At 44.4% G+C, this 23,644-nt stretch overlaps 1 long non-coding RNA gene across 19 annotated transcripts in view; it reads right to left on the bottom strand.

Moving 5' to 3' along the window:
• Positions 1 to 23,644, bottom strand: part of LOC102156622 — a 121,022-nt gene that overhangs the window by 51,468 nt on the left and 45,910 nt on the right. The window contains exons 1-2 of one of the 19 annotated variants that reach the window (XR_005359731.1): positions 15,122 to 15,963; positions 14,884 to 15,012 (exon numbers count right to left, since the gene is read on the bottom strand). The exons of 16 other annotated variants lie outside the window; for them this stretch is intronic. This is a non-coding gene — a long non-coding RNA (uncharacterized LOC102156622). Of the gene's footprint in view, positions 1 to 14,883; positions 15,013 to 15,121; positions 15,964 to 23,644 lie in introns of those variants that run through there. 2 more of the 19 variants (XR_005359738.1, XR_005359742.1) reach the window with 2 other exon arrangements.

The following is a 23,644-nucleotide window of genomic DNA, read 5'->3' as shown; positions in this document are numbered from 1 at the left end:
AAGCTCTTGCCGCTTTAGCCCTCCCTTCATGGTTAATGACTGACTCAGTTTTCTCTGATCTTGGCTCCCTCTCCAAGACCGACATATCAAATCACTGGGATGTCTCAGACCTCTGCCATTCAGATGATGGACAGTCAGAGAACATGTGGAACAAGACACTGATTTTTTTTAAGATTTTTTTTATTCATTTATTTGGCAGAGAGAGAGAGAGAGAAAGAGAGAGAGAGAGAGCAGAAGCAGGGAGAGCAACAGAAGGAGAGGGGGAAGCAGACCCCGCTGAGCAGGAAGCCTGATGCAGGGCTCGATCATAGGACCCCGGGATCATGACCTGAGCTGAAGTCAGATGCTTAACTCACTGAGCCACTCCCAGGGGCCCCTGATTTTTCAACATCATAGTGTTAGGCTGCACAAACTATTGAAACATCCCAGATGGATCACTTAGCCATTCATTCATTTAAGCAACATTTATAGGATTCTTACATATAAGCCTGTGCTGGATTCTGAGGTCACAGAGGTGAATAAGGCTGATACCCTGCCATGGAGGAGACAGAGCATTATGCTGGTTCTAGGTGAAACAACATGCCTAAGACCTGCTCAGTCACACCAGTGAGTTTGCAGGGCAGGTAGATAAGGAATACATGTAATCACATGGCTCTGACACAATTAACATAATAGTGAGGGTAGCAAGAACTATATATATATATATATATATGAGAGACACATATGTTATGGATAACTATGTAGGTATATCAAAGTATGTATACCTATCCTAGGTATGTCCTATAAATTTCCTACATATTAGATTATAAATATGTTTCATATGGATATACTTACTCTAGTGCTGGGAGCCAGATGCTCTGCAAAGTGTTTTCACAAATCAACTCATTTAGTTCTCACCCTCTCTCCTTGAAACACGCACTGTCACCAAACATCCGCATTTTACAGATGAGAAAACCGAACCTTAGGCATTTATGGAGTGTGCTCGTGATCTAATATGTTGTTGAGCAAGGGCGTGAACCAGGCAGGATGTCTCCAGAGGCTGTTCTTAATCTCAAGGCTATAAACTGCAAAGGGGGTGAATGATAGAACCCTGCCTAGCTGGGGAGGCTGCCTCTACACAGGGACTGGAGGCAGGGAGGAACAGCTTGAACAAACCTTTTTGGGGTGGGACACTGCACACCACTCTCTAAGGATGGCAAATAATTCAGTTTGCAAAGAAAGTTAAGAGGTCATGTGGAAGAGGGATCAGCACTAAAGCTGGTGGGTAGAGGGTGCAGGCACACAGATGATGATGACTGGCTGATGAGCTGCATGCATGTGCAAAAGTGAAGCATCTCCTCTTTCCTGCCCAGTTTGGCCTGTTTGAAGAGTCCATCTGCCTGCCATGTTGGTAGTGAAAGACTTGAGCTCTGAGATTCCACTAAGTTGACTTTTTTAGTCCAATGGCACTAGAATGTGAGAGGCATCCTCTCTCCCCTGAAGAGACCACCCTTGTCCATACCTGACAATAAAGGCACTCAGGACCTGTCCAGTTGTCTACTGCTGTGAAAGAAACCATCCCAGACCTGAGAGTATAAAACAGTCATCATATGGATAAAGAAGCTGTGGTCTATGTATACAATGGAATATTCCTCAGCCATTAGAAACGACAAATACCAACCATTTGCTTCGACATGGATGGAACTGGAGGGTATTATGCTGAGTGAAATAAATCAATCAGGGAAGGACAAACATTATATGGCCTCATTCATTTGGGGAATATAAAAAATAGTGAAAGGGAATAAAGGGGAAAGGAGAAAAAAATGAGTGGGAAATATCAGAGAGGGAGACAGAACATGAGAGACTCCTAACCCTGGGAAACGAACAAGGGATGGTGGAAGGGGAGGTGGGGAGGGGGTGGGGGTGACTGGGTGACGGGCACTGAGGGGGGCACTTGATGGGATGAGCACTGGGTGTTATGCTATATGTTGGCAAATTGATCTCCAATAAAAATTTTTTTTAAAATAAATAAAAGTCATCATTTTATTGTGCTCACAGATTCTGTGTGTCAGAATTGGGAAAGGGCAGAGCAGTAGGTCCCAGCAGTCTGGGACCTCATCTGGAGGATCTTAGGCTGGCATGACTTGACAGGGGGCAGCAGGGATCACCTGGAGGCTCCTTTACTCTCACAGGTCTGAGACTGCTAGTGGTGGTGAGAGTCTCCGCGGAGGCTGGCCATCAGAACGCCTCCAGGAAGCCACTCCAGGTGGCTGCCTCAGTTTCCTCACAGTGTGGCCACTGGGCTCTAAGAGTTACCATCCCAGCAGAACCAGAGGGAAGTGAATCACAGAGGGTCACTTCTAGTGTAGTCACAACTCCATCCAGATTCAAGGGGAGGCAACTAGACTCCCTCCATTAAAATCATGAATGTCAAGGCTATATTGTAGGAAGAGCATGTGGGATGGGTGAGATCGTCATGCCATCTTTGAAAAATAAATCTTCTGCAAAACCTCATATTCAGAATTCAGAGATCCACCCCCCGCCCAGCTACCTTATTATGGTGTTTGCTAAGAAATGCCCACGCAGCAAAAAAGCATCATTAGCCTCACCCAATTGCCATCATCATTTGACCTCCAAGCCCTATCTTACAAGATTCTTAAGATGCTTCCTTTTGAAACAGTGATCCAGAGACCATTCATACAAGATGTGACCTCAGAAGGAGTTCTTTCCCAAGTCCCTCCTCAGCTCTTCTCTCTGTTTTCAACCATCGTCCTCCGATCTCCACAAGGCTGGGTTTCTCCCCATGTGGCGCTTGATTCAAACATCACTTCTTTGGAGGAGCCTTCCCAGGTTATCCATGCTAAAGTGTTCACTCTTTCCAGTACATTATCTGGTATTGTTCTATCCCTAATACTCCCACTACCTGAAATTATCTCGTTTATTTATATATTTTCTGTGGCTTCCCCCACCTCACTCCCTCTGTGTGGTAACTCCCAGAACACAAACCTTGCTCTTACTGGTCTCTGGCACCCAGCCCAGTGCCTGGAACACAGGAGACACCCACTAAACAGTCCTTGAATGAATATGTGGAAAATGATGCCATACCCAGAAATCTTTTTATTTCTCATTTGTTGGATTTGCGGTAAGGAGAATAAAGAAAGGGCTTTTACATATATCTCAGTAAAAGTAAACTTCCTTTCTTTCTCCTCTCCATTTCCTAAATCCTCTCCCAAAGTTTTCCCCTTTTTTTTTAAAACCATGTGATGCACAGAAGAGTGCCGTGCCTGATTTTGCAAAAAGTTAGAAAAGGAAGACATAATGACAACCTCTTGAATTGCGTCTCCATAGAATTTCTGGCAGTTAAATATATTCCACTATAAAAATTCCCTCATGGAATTCTTTATAATATTAAGTGTAGCAAAAAATATATAAGAATATAAATAATATGTAATTCATTTATATATATAAAGTCTATTTGTTTATTAATATATTGTATGTATTTGGATTATTTATATGAAAAATAAATATTTAAAATTTATATTTATTATATTCAATTTTATAACACATTTTATAATGCTTATGATTATAATACTTATATAGTATAAAATGTATGTTTATAACATTAGTTATGTAAAACATAAATATATATTACAAAATCTAATAAGAGTAGCTTAAAAATAATTTTCGAGCTCTAAGTTTTTGGTCTTTCTTAAAGATTTTATGTTGAGTGAAAAAAAGAAATTACATCACAGTAACACACACATTTGTATATAAAAAAAAACGCATAAATATCGACAGCACTAAAAATAGCTTACTTGAATTAAACAAAGCCCCTGGTTTGAAAAACCTCAAATAAATGAGTAAAATGGAAAGCCAAAGAGATCCCGCAGAATTTTATCTTCATGTACTGTTACTCACATACTCTTTATTCTTCAATGAGGGAATTCAACATGATTAAGTCTCTCTGAGGTAGATTTCAACATATTTTCACTTTTTCGTCCAAGAGTTTGATAAAGGCTGACCTCAAAGGAAAGGAAGTCTTTGGCTCTTCTAGGAAATATACTCCGGAGCCTTGTCTTCCCCAGTCCACCCTCCTTGCCCTGACCCAGTACAATCCCCTAATAACCAAGCAGCACTCATTAGCCACCTACAAGCGCACAGACGTAGGCACAGCAGATCTTACCCAGAATTTTTCACAGGAGTAAAATTATACTCACTCACACACCAAAAAGGAGGTCTGCTAGAAATCTTTTAAAAACCGGGTGCTTAATTTATATGAGACGGTGTCTAGACATTTATTTTCTGGAAATATTTAACTTGGATAAGACATGTGGCCCCCAAGATGAATGCAGGATTGAAATATTTCACTTGAAAATCTGTGCAAGGAAACGTCTGGTTGAGTGCAATGAGGTTAAACATCGAAATATTTTCCTAGAATGGAAAGGTCATCCTGTTTGCTATGTGCTGGCAGGACACCGCATCTGAATACTCCTGGTATTAGGTTGGAAATATATAGTTAGGCAGTAATTGCTTTTGTTGTGCCTACTTTTCTGTAGTTACATATATATTTACATGAGTCTGTATGTGACCACTATAACCCAGATAGTTACTGGGGGAGAAATACTATGATAGAAATTCTGGAGATTATATACAATGGGAGCTTCATTTGACTTTAAATTGGAAGCTTTGCCTCAATACCTTAGACTATTGAGGCCAGCAAATTTTTTCTCCAAAGAGTCAAATGGTAAATATTTTAGGATTTGTAGGCCATACAGTGTGTCACAACTACTCAGCTCTGCCATTGCAACGTGAAAGCCGCCAAAGACAATACATATGCAAGTGGATATGGCTCTGTTCCAAGAATTGTGTTCACAAAGCAGACATTTGCCAACCTCTGTCCTAGACCAGTAGCTGTTGAATTGTCTTAACCATGACTCATAGCAAAAAATAAATTCTATACCACCCAAAACACAAACACAAAATATGTATGTGTGTCTCCATGTATGTGTGTGCGTTCACAAAACAATACCTTTATAATGAGCATACGCTGCTGATTTTTGCTATTCCATCCAATTTGATTCTAAATTCACTTTTCAAATGCTGACAGCCACCATCTAAATTGCTTTCAAGACCCACTAATGGGTCATGACCCGCAGTTTGCAGAACACTGTACCAGGCTAACTCTATGCTTGTGTTTCAAGTGAATAGCGTGTGAATAGCTAGAAGCAGACAAAGAATCACTGTCCCTCTGTTAATGAATAGGAATGCTTGCCTTTAGTCTGAGGGCTCTGCTGCCTGCTTGGGTTTTCACATCTCTGGGATCTGATAAAGTTGTGACCCAATAACCAAGGAGAACATACATTGCCAAGAATGAGTATAAACGGTCTGAATAAAAGCCACGGAACAGGAAACTGGATGCCTTATCTCTTCAAATTGGAATTGGGAAATAGAATCTTTTCTCTTTGCAGTGAGCCTGGCAGAGTTTGTAGACATCTTTCTCTAAATGGAACCCCAACGGGCAAGAAACAAGGAGGAAGAACCTTTCTAATGAAACAGACTGAGCTCCCAAGTAAGAACCATACACTCGGCCCTTGGCCTGCCCCAGCCACTCTCTGCCTGATGGCCTGGTCACGTCACTGACCCTCAGTTTCCCTCCTGCTAGCTGGATGATCCCTGAGCCTCAGATGCCCCAACTGTTAAGTAATGTTAGCTACCTCCGAGGACCACCATGAGGATTACACAAGTAACGATGTACATACAGTGCTTCACACAAGCCTAGCCAGTGCTTGGTATGGAATACTTGCTCCCAACACATAATACTTGATATATAATACTCTTGCTACTAGATCTATAATATTTGATACATAATGCCTGCTACCATTCACCCATTTTTTTTTTTATTTTGAAAAATTTCAACAGAAAAGTTAACAGTCCAGGGGCACGTGTGTGGCTCAGTAGGTTAAGCGTCCGACTCTTGGTTTCAGCTCAGCTCAGGGTCCTGGGATTGAGCCTGAGTTAGGATCTACACTCAGCAGAGAGTCTGCTTGAGCTTCTCTCTCTCTCTCTCTCTCTCTCTCTCTGCCTCTGCCTCTCCTCTCACTTGTGTGCTCTCTCTCTCAAATAAATAATCTTTAAAAAAGAAAAAGTTAACAGTCCAATTAATACCATTTTTTCTACATAGGTTTACCAACTACTAATATTTTGCCACTACTGGTTTTTCTTTCTTCCCCTCCCTCTCACATACACAGGCACACTCCTTCTATCAATCTATATCTATATTAGCATGTTTATATTTTGTGACCCGTCTATGCCTCTCTGAGGCACCTAGGTGACTCAGTCAGTTAAGCATCTGTCTTCGGCTCAAGTCATGGACTCAAGCCCCACATTGGGCTCACTGCTCAGTGGGGAGCCTGCGTCTCCCTCTCCCCTACTACCCCCCCCCCCGCCCTGTTGTGCTCTCTCTCAAATAAATATAAATATTTTAAAAACTAAAACTAAATAAGTAAAAACAAAAACAAAAAACACTGCCTCTCTAAATAATTTGACATGCATCTCCTATCTCTTACCATTATATTCTTTAAGATGATACCATTATGGCCCAATACTTTAGTATTTATAAATTATCTAATATCTATTCCATATTTAAAGGTTCCAAATTATGTCCTTTATAGCTTTTTTTCTTTTTTCCAATCCAGAATTCAAACAAGTATCACACACTTATTTGGTTGTCCTGTGTCTTTAGTTCTATCTCTATACAACATTCCTTCTGCCTGCCTTCTTTTTCCTTCCTTCCTCCCTTGCTTCTTTCCTTCCTTCTTTCCTTCCATCCTTTCTTTCAGGACATTGGCATTTTTGAAGTGTCCAGGATAATTGATTTGTCATGTGTAATTGGTTTAGAACAAATGAATAAATATATTGACATTTTTTAGAAACCAGACTCTCACTGTAAAAGAATGGGTATTACAAATATGAATGAGTAAAGTGAGCAAGGATCTCACAGCACTGAATTTGGACTAGAGATACCAAATTCTGTATTGGTCAAGTTGTCCAGAGAAAAAGAACCAATAGGATGTATACATATATTGAAGGGGGATTTGTTTAAGGAATTAGCTCACAGAGTTATGGAGGCTGGGAAAATCTGCAGGATGAGCTAGCAGGTGGAGACCCAGAGAATAGCCAGTATTGTGGCTTAAATCAAAAGGCTGTCTGCTGTAGAATCTCCCCTTGCTCAGGAGAAATGTGTCTCTTCTCTATTTAGGCCTTCAAGTGATTTGATGAGGCCCACCCACACTATGGAAGGCAATCTTTTTTATTCAAAGTCCATTGACTTAAATGTTAATTTTATCCAAAAACACCCTCACAGAAACATCCAGGATAATATCTGACCACATATCTGAGTGCCATGGCCTAATCAGGATGACATATGAAATTAACCATCACAGACTCCAATATCTCTAAGATACAGATACATACACACACATACATTTATTTATTTCAGCTCTGTACTGAAAGGCCGCAAAAGCAATGGTACCCCAGTAATACAGAGTACACATGATGTCCGAATCCTGGTTTCTAAATGCCATTCTCCACCGAAAACAGCCAGTGCTCCTTGGAGAAATAGCTGATTCTGGCTCTGGGGCAAAGAGAGGACAAGGTAAATCTGGAACATCTTATGCCAGAGAATAAGGAAGTACTCACAGATCATTGGATACATATCAAAAAAACATAGGCACTGGTTTGAAGGAACGGGATCCCACTGGTCAAATCATTTGGGAAATCAAGATAAATAATGACGGCAATGATTTATAGCATCCTCAACAAAAACAAAAGAAGAATCCATAAGACCATGATAATACTTATAAATTAAACATCTGCATGGGGATGGAAAGGGAGCTGTTCTCCAGAATGGTTCTACTAGAAGGAAGGAAAGAAGGAATATGTGTTCATCTCCATGCTCTCCACATTTTTATGTCATAGAACTCTTTGAAATTCAAGAACAAAATTAGGGCAGTCTCTCTAATGCTCACGAGTAAGAAGAATTTCATTTCCTCCACACCCGTAGGATCTTTTTTCTTGTCCTGGTCTTTCCTCTTTTTTCTATTTGAGATTCCACATTTCAGTCTGAAAATCCAACTATAAAGGGGGAGCAAAAGTTATGTTTTGATTGTAAGTGATATAAATAGGCTCAGGCATTTCACAAAACATACACATATCAAATCATCACGTCATACACCGTAAGCTCACACAAATTTCCATGTTGGTTATATCCCAATAACCCTGGAAAAACAAAATAAAAAGATTGAAGGGTTTTCATTGATAGTTTGTAGGGATATGTGATGTGGCTGCTCCCAAAATTTATGAGACCTCAGACTGCATTCAGAGGATCAAAGGCCCCAGAGAAACAGAGGTGAAATTTCTATTTGCCTCTGGGTTTGGAATGCTGAGACCAGTTCTTGGACACAGATAAACTGAATGCTTGCCCACAGGAAACTGTCCTGTTGGGTTAAGGAAGAGGGAAGGTGGGATGGAAGATAATAAAACGAGTTACTGAAGAAAGGTTGGGACAACTGGAATGCTGACACCGGTAGTGACAGCACCTGTTTGCAAGGAGTCGACACCAAGAGTTGGACACTGTACCAGCCCCTCCCCCCCCCAGTCGCTTTATGCACATCATGTCCCATGTTCCTCCGGATGTTACTCTGAGAAAGCTCAGTTAGGTGGGGTGCCTAAGGCCAGATTGCCACTAAGGAGCAGAGCTGGGATTTGACCTACACCTGTGGCCTCCAATGTCCCCGCCTCCTGCTCCTGGTTCACACTTGTTTGGGCCTGAACGTGAGGTTAAGTTACCAGGGGCAGATTCCAGCTCTGCCTCTGTGTGACCTTGAATAAACTGCTCCTCTTCTCTGAACCTTGGATTCTTCAGCCTTTTCTCAAAACCTCAGCATCCCTGGCTCTCCTGGTTCTCCCCCTCTTTTCCCTGACCCCCCCCCCCCAAACCCCAACCATTAGTTCCTCTCTTCTCCACCTGCCCAACGGCTTACACTGGCCCAGTCAGCACAACGGGGCAGGGGCGAGGAGAGGAGGGGCAGGACACCGAGAATGGCACATCGCTCCTCTGTGGCTGGCTCTGGGGCCTTAATGATGAGCACAGTGCACAAGGGTGAGGGAGGAAGCTCTGTGTTGTTTGTTTGCTTTATAAATTACCCCTTACACACAGGCAACTTCAAAGCCTAGCAGAACAAACACACTGAACCCACCACCTGGATCTGACAATGTTAACATTTTGCCATATTTGCTTCAGATGTTTTTTTTATTTTTTTAACTTAAAACATTTAGTTGAAGGTTCAGTAGAAGGCCCTCTCTGTAAGCTTCCCAGACCTCAACCCCCCCACTCCCAGAAGTAATTATCATCATGCAGGGGCATGTACCCTTCCTGACCAGATCTTTAAGCTACAGAAAGACAGGTCATTTTAAACATGCAGAATTGCTTTCCCATGTTTTTTAAATGTACATAAATGATCTTGTCTGTATCTTTCTGCAACTTGCTCTTTTTTATTTAATGATATGTGTCTGTGATTTATCCCTGTCGCTAAGCAGAGCTCTACTTTATGCCTTCGGCTGCTGGTTCATATTTCATCTACAAAAGACCCGTTTATTTATCCATTGCCTTTCATATTATTTGCAATATTTAACTATTCTATAAAATTCTGGAACTGAACATTTTTGTACATCTCCTTCTGCACATGTGCAAGAGTTGCTCTAAGGTACTGACTGCCTCGAGGTTCCAAGGGGGCATGTTCATAGTCCTTCTATTGGGTATTACCACTTGCTTCCCAAACTGCTTTTACCATTTTATAGTACCATTAGCATGGTATAATAGCTCCCACTTTTCTTCATTCTCGTTAACCCTGTGCATGCTGTTATTTTTGCCAATCTGATGGATGGGAAATGGTATCTCGTTCTTGTTTGAATTTCCCCATGACTGGTGATGCCAAACATCTTTTCATATGATTATTGGCCATTTGAACTGCCTGTTCATAATCTGTTAATTTTTCCACTGAGTTGTTTGTTTTTCTTATTGACTTGTGTGAATTATTTACATGTCCTGGATAATAATCTTTTAAAACTTGAGTGTGTTGTAAATATTGGGACAATCTTTGTAAACTTCAAAGCAGTGTAAAAACCTTTGGTTTTTATTAGTGTTCATTTTACTCTTACATATGTCTTATCACCTAAACCAGAGTCCCCAGAGGACAGAGAATGTGGCTTCCTTATGTTTATTTATCCAGAGTGAGTGTTAATAGGAAGCAGCCTGGAATTATGGGGGGAAATTATGGCTTTAAAAATAGAAATGGAGCTAGTACTGCCTCTGCCACTGAGCAGCTAAGTAAGCTTGTTCAAGACACTAACTCTAAGCCTGTGTTCTTTTGTTCTTAACAGGAAAGACTCTCTCACGAGGTTATTGTGAAGAATTGCATAAAATAATGCATGCAATAGTGCCTAGTATGAGGCATGACATATACTAGATCTCAACATATATTAGCTGAATAGAAATATGGGTAAATATCTGTTGGTAGTTAATTCTTCAAGGACTGACTAATAATAGCTTCAATCTATTGAGCATTTTTTATGTGCTAAGCACTGCATGAACAGCTATCTTCTATCATATGTTTATCTCTTTTATAGATGATGAATACCAGACTAAGAAAGATTAAATAATTTGGATAGTTATGCAGCTTATAAATGGTAGCATTAAGTTGCAATCACTGGTCTACCTTATTCTTGTCCCACAACTGATTGACTCATGCTTCAGTATTTATGGAATGTCTACCATGTGCCAGGCACCCCACTAGGCACTGGGTGCCATCGGTCAACAAAATGAACAGAGCTCTTTCCCACAAGGGGTTCTAGGAAAGGACCAAAACAGAAAATAAACAGGCAAATAACTTGTGATATGTGACAAACGCCTAGTTAAGATAATATGGCAAAGGACTTGGAGGTTCTCTTTCAGGGAGGTGATCTAAGAAGGCTTCTGCAAGGAGATGATGCTGAAGCCAAAATAAAATAGAGGACAGGGCAAGCTGACCAATCAAAGGGTAAGAGCATTTCAGGCAGAGGCAACAAGTTCTAATGTATATTATTGACTTAACTGAAACAATTTTCTTATTCCATATTCCCCACTTGTGGTTCCTGCTCACTCCTTTTAGCTTAGCCCATGGCAAGGAAGAGAAGAGTATGAGCCCCAAGCATCTGGGAAAGCCATCGTTCCATCCTGGGCCCCGATCACCCCCAGCTGGGCAGCAGCCATCTGGACACCTTCCAGATGCGGGCCGCCCTCCTCCTACCAACTTCCCTTCCATGTCACTGTTCCATCTCCTGGGCCCCAAGGCTGTGAACTCAGCCAGATAGGTTTGGCTTTGTTTCCCAGGTAAAAACTCTTTACCCTACCATCAACAGGGTGGACATTTGCAGATTGGCCTGTATGTGCATGAGCTGAGAACCCCAGAGGATTGCTTCAAGCCTGGAAGGCTGCCAGGTTTTCATTAAACCCCTTGTAAACCCACACTGCAGTTCTACGGAGCCACATCTGCCGAGGAAGTCATCTGTGATTTGTATCGTCGTGCTCCAACAAAACGCCAGCAGTGTGAAAAACTCTCCCCTCTGCTCTGCAGTGAACTGGAAAAGTAACATTAGTAATCGCTTCTGCAGGCTCCGTAATGACATAATGGGCACTGGCTTAAGTCTTAAACCACGGCTGATGGTCCCTGCCAACAATCTGGGTGGATCCAAGATGTCCTAAAAAATACAGGTCATCGCTCATGCACACCTCCCTTTGTAAGAGAGTATAGATAATGAATCCACACTTGGTGTACAGAGAGAAAAAAAGCAACTAACATCTAATGACTGTCTGCGAGGCGTCAAGCACTTTACAAGCATGGTAACCTGAAGCAGCAGACATGATTATACTCATTATGAAGGAGCACCCAGTTGCACCTTAAACAGCATTCATTCTGGCTTGAGTTTGTACTTTCTCACCAATTAAGTGCTTCTTTGCAGCTTATCTTTTAACTCAAGCAAAAGACCCTGTGGGCAAAGCATCCCCCCCCCATGGAAACCCAAGCTACCCCCTCAAACAATAGGGACTGCCCTGAGCCAGCAAGACCCCAAGGGATTGTCCCTGAGATAATGATCGACCTGACCTGTACTGCCCACCTGTACTATCTACCCACCTTTGTCCCACATTTTCCTGATAGACACCTAGGAGTCTTTTTAGCACTTTGGAGACAGACTTTGAGCCGCCGGTCTGCTCTCTTCCCGGTGGTGGCCTCACCAAAATAAACTTTCTTGTTTCACCCCCACTCATCTCTGCCTTTGGATTTTGTCAGCGGCAAGTGGCCAAACCTGATCTGTTTGGGGTGCCCGGAGCCAGGGACTCTGGCACCTCAGTTACAATTTTACAGATGTGTAAACTGAGGCCAGAGATGCTAGATGGCTTCCCAAAGCCACATAGGCAGGCAATATGGCTGAAAGTCAAACCCACATCTCAGGAACTCCAAAATCTGTGCTTTCCATCCCCTAGAAGAACCTTAGGGATGGCACGCAAACCAAGTATTTGGTAGCTCATTTTTATTTTTCTCAAGCTATACTTCAAGAAATTGTAAACATAAATAAATAAATAAATGAACAAATAAATAATAAATCCTGTTAGAAATTTGTTAAAAAAACAAAACAAAACAAAACAAATCAAGACAGGTAGGGCATCTTCCACTCCTAGCAGCCTGGATCTTAGTAAAGCCACTAAATAATGGGATCTACCCGTGGGTTACTTCAATCCATGATAGTCACTTTGAATTAGATGAACCAAAAGGCTCTCCCCTTCCCTGCTTCCTTTGCACTCCTCCATTAAGCCGACGTATCCTGCCAAAAAAAGAAAGGAAGGAAGGAAGGAGGGAAGAGGGGAGGGGAAGGAAATGAAAGGGGAGAGAAGAGAAGAAAAGAAAGGAAAGGAAAAGAAAAAGACACAGCCTGTTCCTAAATCCTGAGCCCACATCCAAAGATGGAAGCATCCAGCAGGTGTCCATTTCACAAAGCTCACCTTCCAAAATCTATGCTCCCCTGTCTGCTGCTGTGGACCTGTGTGGTCTCATGCAGTCTCAAGGCTAAAGTCCTTTTTCTTCTGAAATTGCAGATATCCAGTTTTTCCCAGGGTCTCCCTGGGGCTGTCCATGACCAAGGACAAAGGATGAGGCTCCTCACAGAGAGGAGTTTAGACGTAGCAACAGGGAAGCAGAGAATAGTAGAAAAAAGAGCCTTTGCTTCAGGACCAAAGAGACTAAGGTTTGAACCCTGGCTCTGATGGCTGATCATTGTGTGAGCTCAGTGTTTACATTTCTGAGCATCCTTACGTGGTCAGTGGCACTCACCATGCCTACCATCAGCGTGACTCTAAGAAGGTGAGAAGAAATACATTGAGAAGACATAGGCATGTGGTAGCTTTCAATAAGTTCATTTGCTTCCCTGATCTTCCACATTTATCTCATATTTGGCTAAAGCTTCAAAGAAAGACTCCCCAGAAATGTCAAAAGAGTTGCTAGTTTTCTTTTAAAAGGATGGTTTTGATATTTCAGACGCTGTTGGATCACCCAAAAGTTTCCCTCTCAGTGGCTTTTCCTCTTCCCTCACATAAACACCTAGAAATAATTTCCTGGTCTACATCCCATGGAAGCCAAAGAGCACCTGGACTAAGAACCAGGTCATGCTTAAATCCATTGGTGGAACTCCCCCTTCTTCCATCGGCTGCCCAGTTAAAACAAGGTTTCACTTTAAAAAAGGGGGGGGGTCGTCAGAAAAATGCTGACAATGAGGGAAAGCTGCTGCTAGGGGGATAGTTTGAGGTTTGACTAAGATTCACAAAATACAATCACCACATCCACAGCCACAGGGTGAGCTTTGCAAAAAGAATTCAGTTGAGCATCAACACTGTTGCTAGAGCAAACTGCTCGGTGCTTCTGAACTTTGGTGTCCTCCACTCCAAAATAGAGGCTGGAGATTGTAACACAGCCTTGCAGGATGGTGAAGGCACTCACGTATTAAATCTAGATAGCAGGGATCCCTGGTGGCTCAGCGGTTTAGTACCTGCCTTCGGCCCAGGGTATGAATCTGGAGACCCAGGATCAAGTCCTACGTCGGGCTCTCTGCATGGAGCCTGCTTCTCCCTCTGCCTGTGTCTCTGCCTCTCTCTCTCTCTCTCTGTCTCTCATGAATAAATAAATAAAATCTTTAAAATAAATAAATAAATAAATAAATAAATAAATAAATAAATAAATCTAGATAGCTACAAGGCTCGGTGCCTGGTAGACAGCAGGTGCTTAAGAAATGGCTCTTTGCTTACAAAACACTGTTAAGATCTGCACAACAGCCTTGTTGAATGACCCATCCCATTGTTTCAGATGAGGAAATAGAGAGTCAGAAAAATAAAGCATGCTCAAGATACCACAGCCCTGGCTTGCACTGAGAGGATCTGCAAGCAGATTTATTTGGCTGCAAAGCCTGTTTTCCTTCCAGTACACACACACACACACACACACACATACACACACACACTGCCACGTTGGTTGCTGCGGATGCAGAGTGGAAGGGAGATTTTAAGCGTGTTTTGTCTCCATCTGAGTTTCTTCCTCTCCTCTGGCTCATTTGTTCCGTCTCTGTAGCCCTGGCTGAGGCCTCCACTACGCTGGCAACCTCCCCCTACCCGGCTGCTGCTGCTGCCAGCTGAGGTTCCCACACAGCCAGAAAGGCATTTGAGAAACCGCATCCCCTCCACTCCGAGCCCCGTGCCTTTGAAGTGAGCCTGTCATCTGACCGGTACCTACTCAGGCTACAAATCCCAGACTCGTTTCCTACCTGGAGCCTTGAGCTCCCCCCGTGGTGCGGTGCAGACACTAGATAGTCTGCTTTATTCTTCACGTGCTCCATTTCTATCCAGCCTGAATTTCCTAAGCGCCTACTCTGTGCCAGATACTAGGCTTGGCTCTGGAAAGAGAGAGAAATGAGTAAAACACAGGCTCTGCCTTCAAAGAACCCACGGAAGATGACAAAATCCAATTTGGTTCAGCTTAATAAATAATCGCTGAGCACCTACCATATGCAGATCCGTGCAGGGCACCAGAGAACACGAGCATAAATAACACGTCCGTCTTCTCTGCAAGAGCTTCCAGCCAATGGCGCAGTGGCCCACCTGGCACACTAACACCTGCCGACACCCACTGCCCACTACGGCTCTCAAGCTCTGCTGCATACACATTCTCTCCGGTCCTCGAAATAAAACAACCTTTTGAGATACATGTTTGAAAGAGCAGAAAAGTTTTGCTGTCCAAAACCAATCATGATGATGAGGATTCTAGAATTCAGGTCTGCTCTTTGTCTCCAAAGCTGCTAGTTTCTTGGCAGGGTGGTGGCAAATCCGTTGTTCCTATTATTACCTCACATTTGAATGGTGTGCATGGATTTTCCAAAGCATGTTCCCTCCATTATCTCATCTGAGCATCAACATCCCTGTCCTGAGTAGTACAGCGGGGTTTTTTTGCGAGGCCCAGAGATCGTCACAAGTCAAAGGAAAGAGGGACGGCCAGCACCAAGCCCTATGATGCCACTTAGTCCTCACAACACCCCGGCGAGGAACTATTTTTTCCCTCCTTGTTTACATTTGAGAAAACTGAGGCTTAGAGCATCTTTCCCAAGTACACAGAGCTAGTCAAGATGAATCCTGGGTTTGAAGCCTGGTCCTGTAGCAGCCAGTACCTCCAACAGCCAGGTCTGTCCTCCAGACCAGCCAGCGTTCTCATCACAGAGCTGGGACAGCCCAGCCTGCCTTGTTGAGGATCAGAAAACAAATGGTTTTGTGGAAACTCAGCACAGGCTTGTTCCCTCGGCCCTGTGACTTTGGGAGACACTCAAACTTCTCTGGGCCTCAGTCTCCCATTTGTCAAGAGACAATGCTAACCTCTGGGTCGGCATCGGAGGGCTCCGTCAGAGTCTGCACACGGGTGAAATGGATAGGAAGGTGTTGGAGAAGTCACCCATGTGGGGGCTGCCCTCCATGAAGCTTCTGCTGACCTATGACTATGGAATCAGAAGCCCAGGAGACAAAAAGCAGATGGGTCACAATCCCTCCACCCTCACCCCAGGAGCCCCACTCTGGAACCAGGACCTGCACCTCCAAGGGGCCAAAGCAAGGGCCATTGTCCACAGAGCCAGACTCCTGCCCTGCTGACATGTCTGCTTTTGCCTCCTTGGCCCGGCTCAACTTGCAGACTTGTGGGGAGGGGCTGTCACAGAAACAGACGATCTGGTCACAGGGTAATGGCGTCCAGGCCAAGAGCCCACTTTGTTTTAATGAATGACACCAAACACTTAGGCTATAAACTCTTCAGATTGCTGGGTCTGGCAGTAATTACATGCCTCCCATTAATAAATCCTACTTCTGAATGGTTTACTGCACCCCTTTCTTCAAACACTGCAGGCTGAAACCTGTCAGATGAGGCCAGAGGCCTTGTGAAGAGAAGGCAAATAAGACGGGGCAGCTTTCTGGGCAAGAAAAGCAAGCGCCCGCAGCAGGGAGAGAGGCACAGGCTGAGCTCTGCATCTGGTTCCGGGTTGGAAGGGGGTTTCTGATCCCCACCCCGCACTCCATCAGTTGCTGACTCCCATTTTTAACTCCCAAAGTTGTCCTGAGCTATCTTCACTGCCTTGATTTAGGATTCACCAGTCGCACCCGGAACAGAGAGACAGTCTGCCGTCTTGTCTCATCTCATTCATGCCACCAAGGCAGCCTTTCCAGCTTGACCCTTTCCAGGGTCAGACCCTGTCCCTCCCAGGATCAAAACCCCGAGATGGTCCACCACACTCCAGGATAACATCCAAACTCTTCCCCAGCCAAGGCCCATCGGGAGTGAATCCTGCTTACCTGCCCAAGCACATTTCCTGGAAATTGTTTTTCCCACCTTACTCACCCCCGCAGTTCTCAGTGTGTGGTCCTGGGGCCAGCACCATCAACGTCACCCAGGAACGCTTGGAAAATGCAAGTTCTCAGGCCCCGCCCAGAGCTACTGATTCAGGAACTTGAGGTGAGGCCCCTCTGGATGATTCTCATTGCGTAATTTTTAAAACGTTTTTATTTTCCCATAACCTCTACGCCCCAGCATGGGCCTCAAACTCACAACCCTGAGATCAAGAGTCACAAACTTTACCTACCAACTGAGCCAGCCAGGCATTCCTGACTGCATGATTTTGATGATGGTTTTGGAAAACACCGCTTTACCCACTTTCTCCTAAACTTTAATGTGGGCAGGAGCCACCTATAGATTCTGAGTTAGTCTGTCTGAGGCAGAGCTCAAAGTTCCTCTGTGCTAGAGGGTCCCCCATGCCAGGCCAATGCTGGTGGGTCACACACCAAACTGAGCAGCAAAGCTCCGGAATTCAGCGAACTCTGTAACTTCCCAAGCCTACCTTCTGCCCCTTGCTCTATGCCTTGTGAGTCCTGTCCCTGTACCTTCCCTACCTTTCTCTTCCTCCCTTTCTCACCTCGCCATCCATAAACAATTCTACTCACCTATCAAAAGCTCACACAGAGGGACGCCTGGGTGGCTCCGTGGTTGAGAGTCTGTCTACCTTTGGCTCAGGGCGTGATCCTGGGGTCCTGGGATCGAGTCCCGCATCAGGTTCCCCATAGGGATCCTGCTCCTCCCTCTGCCTATGTCTCTGCCTCTCTCTGTGTGTCTCTCATGAATAAAGAAGTAAAATCATAAAAAAAAAAAAAGTTCACAGAGAGAGCCCCTGCAGTCAGAAGACCTCCCTAAGCCCTCCAGGTGGATGAAAGCCCTCTTTTTCCTCTGCTCCCACGTGACTCCGCACACACTCCTCCCAGCAGAGCACAGGCCACACTACACTGTCTGTCTGTGCTTCCTTATCCATGAGGAACATGTTAGGAACAGGACCTCTCGCCTCTCACAGCACCGACGCAGTGCCTGGCACACAGCAGGAGACAAGTGGATAGCAAGCGAACCACTGACTGGATGAATGAATCCTTAACAACCAGTCACACTGGTGGATAGAGGAGGAAAGTATCTGGGAGGGTTGGCTGTTCACTCCTCTACCCATCACGGACCTAAACTAACCACCAGGTTCCTTCTAAAGCATGCAATCGCAAACTGCTTTCTAAACCAAACCAATCTTTCTAATCCTATAAGACAGAAACAAACAAACAAACAAACAAACAAAAACCCCACAGAAATATGGCCCCTCTGACCCAGGAACCCCAGAGAAAATTTCCAAGAGAGAATATCCAAACAGGAGGTATGTACACGGGGATCCCTCAGAGAGGAAAGCTCCACGTGCTGAAATGTCACGAAGGAAGTTCCCTTATGAGTGTGCCCACTTCCCCTGCATGCATTTATTGAACCCCTACTATGTGATAAGCATTAGCAAGAATTGGGGATATAAGACAAAGCAGATGTCTTCCCTGCTGCCAAGATGGTCATCTAGTGGGGGCAACAGACAGAGAAGGGTCAGGACCACACAGAGTGACAAAGACCGTGATTCTGGTGCGGGTACACCAAGAGGCAGGTGCCTTCCATTTTGCCAGGAGGGATGAGGACAGGTGTGCAAGAGGTGCTGCTATGTGGGCTGAGTCTCGAAGGCTGAGTGAAGGTCTCAGGATGCCAGGAAGAAAGAAGGGCACTGCGGGCAGAAGGCACGGTGTGGACACAGGAGCAGAGGGAGGGAAGAAGACCGCCTGTTAGGGGAGCCACCGGCACTCCGACCCAGGAGGGGTATGTGGCTTGGGGTGGAGGCTCATGACTGCAAGTGGAGCAGAACCAGGTCCATCATTTTTAGTGAACATTCATCAAGCACCGGCTTGGCACAGAGGCAGGCGGTGCAGAGGCCGACAACCATAAATAACATGGTTTCTGCTATCCTGGAGTTTATAGTTTACAGTTTGGTAGGAGCTGTGGGGGGAAAAAACACAAAGGAACAAATGAATAAAAGATTTGCACAATGTAGTGTACGCTTAGCTGAGCCAGAACTCTCACTACAGAGGGAGAGCTTTAAAGTTCAGATAAAATGGTCAAGGATAGGCTCTCCGAGGAGGTGAACTGAATCATAGGAGGAAGAAAGGAAGTAGAGACAGAAGAGAACCCCAGGCAGAGAGAAGAGATTAGACAAGACCCTGATGTCAGCAGATTCAAAAATCCAAAGTGGATGGAATTAATGAGTGAAAAAACAGTGACCAATTTGTTTTTTGAAAAATTTTATTAATTTATTCATGAGTGACACAGAGAGAGACATAGGTAGAGAAAGAAAAAGGCTCCATGCAGGGGGCCCTATGTGGGACTTGATCCCCAGGACCCCGGGATCACAACCTGAGCCAAAGGCAGACAGTCAACCACTGAGCCACCCAGGTGTCCTAACAGTGACCAATTTGGCAAGAAGGGATGGGAAAGGGAGACAGGCCACGCTGCCTGGGTCTCGTAGGCCATAGTGGGTGTTTCGCACCGATTCTAAGCGCTGCAGAGCCGAGGGGAGGGCTCAGGAGCAGGAGGATGATATGAGCTAGTTTGTTTGGAGCATTTTGTTTGCCCTTTTATTTTTACTTTTTTTTTTTTTTTTTTTTTTCCAGAAAGAGAACTCTAGTTACTTTGTAGAGAATGGGCTGGAAGGGGACTGGTGAAGACAGATCTTTGCTAGAAGCTATGCAATTGTCCTGTTGAGAAAAGAAAAGCCAGGCCTGGAACTAACGTGATGGCCAAAAGGATAGAGAGAACAGCCTTGAGAGGTCTCCCTTAGGAAAATTCTACACTAGAAGCTCCAAACAGCAACTTCCCGTATTTAAAGCAAATATACAGCAAGTTCTCTTTCAGGAGGTATCCATTGGAAAGAGCACTTTCCCTTCAGCAACATGCCTTCCATCTGCATGAATTCTGGGTGGGGACCCTGCCATCTGACTCGAGGCATAAGGAAGCTCTACAGCAACCATATCCCCAGCCAACATATGTACAGATGCTGGCAGGCACTGAAAAAGGCCCATAATTCACAATTGTCCACCTTGCCGTGGCAAGATGCCCAGCCAAGTCTCCCATCAATCTGAACTCCTGAGAATTTGGGATGTGAGGAACAGTGGGAAAGGAGGTGCTCCACAAAGGGAATGGCAGGTCGTACTCAGTAGGCACGCATCTGATTCCTTTTCTTAAACCCTCTATGGTGCCTGTCCTATGAAACACACATCACAGCATTGAGCAGCATTTTAGGAAGGGGAGTTTTTACAGGGGCTCTTCAGACCTTTCAACAAATCCTAGTGTTAGATCTCAAAGATCTCCAAGGATAATTTAATCCCACCCCTTTTCTGACAGGGGAACTGTGATCCCTATAAGCAACTTTTCTTTTCTTTTTTTTTTTTTAAGCAACTTTTCTGAAATCATGTAGCTACTTTTTGCAAAGCTATAGCTGCAAGGTTGGTCCTCATTCTCAACTCTGCCCTTTCTCTACGACTCTATTCACACTTTAGTGAATAACTTACTGAGCATTTACTACACATGGGGCTCTAATTCTCCATCCCATTATAGAAATAAACTTTTGAAACATTAAAATGTGAATACATGCACACACCAATCTCCACTGACTGTCCTCATGGCCTCTGGGATATTCAGAACTCCTGAGAGTGAGGGAACAGAGTCTTATTTGTCTCTATGTATCTAGTCAAGGAACTGGGCAAAGAGCACTGTTTATCAATGAATGAGAAGGCATCCTGGTTGTTTACAGACTGTTCACAACTCTAAAATGAGGCCAAGTGACATCTGGTACAGATAGTCTCAAGCAGCTCTGCTTTCACGGTGGCTCTCTGGATGGAGATACTGTGGTAGTGGGTGGGTGGCAATGATTTTTTTTCCCTTGCTGGTCAATTGCCTTTTCAGGTGGTCTTTATTAAGTCATCAATCTTTCAACCCTGACAGTCACTGTGACCCACTGCAGCTCAGGAAAGGAATCTTTCTTAATTACCAGACCTTTCTTGCTCCCTTGAGATCCCTGAGTACTACACCAGGTGGAGCTGATGGATGTGTCATCTGGTTCTACCAACAAATGAAGTGTCTTGTTTGCTCAAACCTGAGGGCCAAACTTGCTATTCCAGCACAGTCAGAGGCCCTGGCTAGCCCCCCATATTTTATGTCTCCAGGAAAAGACCTCTTCACTCCAGCATTCGGAGCACTGCTAAGGGGTTAATAACACAGACTTCAGAGTCAGACCCACGGAGCGTGGAGTCCCATCTCTGCCACTCACTAGGAAGCAGATCACTTGAGTCCCCAAGCTTTGATTTCCTCACCTGTGCCACTTTGAAATGCTCAGTTCTGGGGCCACTTCCCTTTTCTGTCTACACTCATTTCCTCCCTGATCTTACCTATGGCTTTAAGTACTATGTGTATGCCAAAGGCTCTTCAATGTGTATCGCAGACCTCTCATCAAAACCATCGACTCAATATTTAGCTTAACGTCTCAACTGGACCATGTAATGGACATCTCAAAGTCAGTAAGCCCCAAATTAACCTCAACTCCTACTTTGCCCTGCCTTCCCCCATCTCGGTAAATAACACTCCACTCTACTGGTTATTTGGGTATAAGATCTTCAGGTGGTGTCCTTTCACATCCCCTGCCTGTCCATCAGCAAAGCCTGCCCGCTGCACCTTCTGCAAGCCCACCTCTTCATGACACCCATACCATCACCACTGATGTCCAAGACGCCGTTAATCCCTCACTGGGATTGTTGCAACAGTCCTCTCATTGATTTCCCAGCTTCCAGCCTTGCCCATGGTGTATAGTACCACAGTGATAGTTTGTAACATTAGATCACGGCTCACTTCTCTACTCAAATTGCTCAGTGATTTCCCATTTCACTCAGAAGAAGCTAAAGGACTTACAATGCCCTAGAGGGCTCTACAAAATACTTCCTTTCTCACAGCCAAAACTTCTTCTTTTCCCTTGCCTCCCACCATGCTCCTTCTCCTTCAAGCCATCCCAACCCATCCCACACCACCCTCTACTGTGCCTCCAACCTCCCGCGAGCACACATCCACCTCAGAGCCCTGGCAGGAGCTCTTCCCTCTACCTGGATCCCACTGCCCCTGGTTATCCATGGGGCTCACTCTCTTACTTTCTCCATGCCTCTGCTCGAATGTCATACCATCAGAAAGGCTTTCCTTTAACCTTCTGCATGATAGCAACCTCCTCTTTACTGCACCATTATCCTGCAGTCCTGCTCTAGTGCCCCCTCTTAGCCTTTCTGCCACCTGAAGTACTCATTTGGGTGTGTGTTGTCTGTCCCCTTAACTTCCATGTAAACTCTTGAGGAGCAGGAATTTTGTTCTGCTCATCACTGTGTCCCCAGCATCTAGAATAGTGCTTGGCATAGAGTGGATGCTTTATAATGAATCAATGAATTCATTTTTAAAATGGACAGTTAAAAAAATAAATAAAAAATAAAATGGACAGTAACTGTTGACCTACTAGGATATTGGAGTGCTTGAATGGGATGTTATATAGGGTCTGTAGGTCCTCCTTCCAGTGAGGCTTCCATATGACTACAGGTCTTGGTAAATGATAGGGTGAGAACATCATAAATTGGGCCTATTGAAGAAATCTGTCCTTGAGACTTTAATTCTTTAATCACAGAAGTAATGAGGTCAGCGTGACATGGCCCTTTTCAACACTTGTTTAGAGAAAATCCACTTAGAGGTGAACCAAAGCAGATATGCACACGAGCACACACCTAAGACTTATCCCTCCCCTGTTTCTACTTCCAAATCCCTCTAAGTGGTCCTCCATCAGTTGAAAGAACATGGCAGCAAATAGGATCAGGTTTAAAAAAAAAAAATAACTTCAGCCAACTGTCACTCGGTTCAAACCCACAGATGTAGGATTCCTCTAGGACCTTGCCACATGACCCCACCTCTCAGGCCTCTAAGCTGCTGAGCAAGAAAGTGCCAACACCTGCAAATCACAGGCATTGAAATGATGAGAGAGAATGAAAGAGGAAGGGAAGGTAGGAAGAGCCTGAAGCTCTTGGGAGAAAGAAAGCCCAAAATAAATACAATTTTTTTAAAGATTTTATTTATCTATTTGACAGAGAGTGAGCAAGAGAGAGAGAGAACACAAGCGGTGGAGGGGAGGGGCAGAGAGAGAGGGAGAAGCAGACTCTCTGCAGAGCAGGGAGCCCAATGGGGCTCCATCCCAGGACCCTGAGGTCACGACCTGAGTGGAAGGCAGATGTTTAACCAACTGGGCCACCCAGGCACCCCTCAAAATAGCTACTATTATACAGAGATATGTGAGTGTGTGTGTGTCATACCTGTTATATAATGCTTTGTGTATAAAGAGACAAATTCTATAAGCACATATAATGAAATGCTAAAGAACTTATCTCTGAATGCTGGGAACATGGAGGATTTTTATCTCTTGTCCTTATCTTTATTTGTTTTCTTGCAACAAACATATTTGTGTGGTAAGAAGGAAAAGGAAGATACTAGCCAGAAGACAGCGAACCTCACTGTTTCCCAGACAGCAGTGATACCTGGTCCAAGCGTTTCCCTGTGTTCCTCAACTTTACCCCCTTCCTCCT

This window comes from Canis lupus, chromosome 5, assembly GCF_011100685.1.
Source record: "Canis lupus familiaris isolate Mischka breed German Shepherd chromosome 5, alternate assembly UU_Cfam_GSD_1.0, whole genome shotgun sequence".
In the NCBI taxonomy this organism is placed as follows: domain Eukaryota; kingdom Metazoa; phylum Chordata; class Mammalia; order Carnivora; family Canidae; genus Canis; species Canis lupus.
Note: the sequence above shows the minus strand (reverse complement) of the source record. Positions and strands in the feature narration are given on the sequence as shown.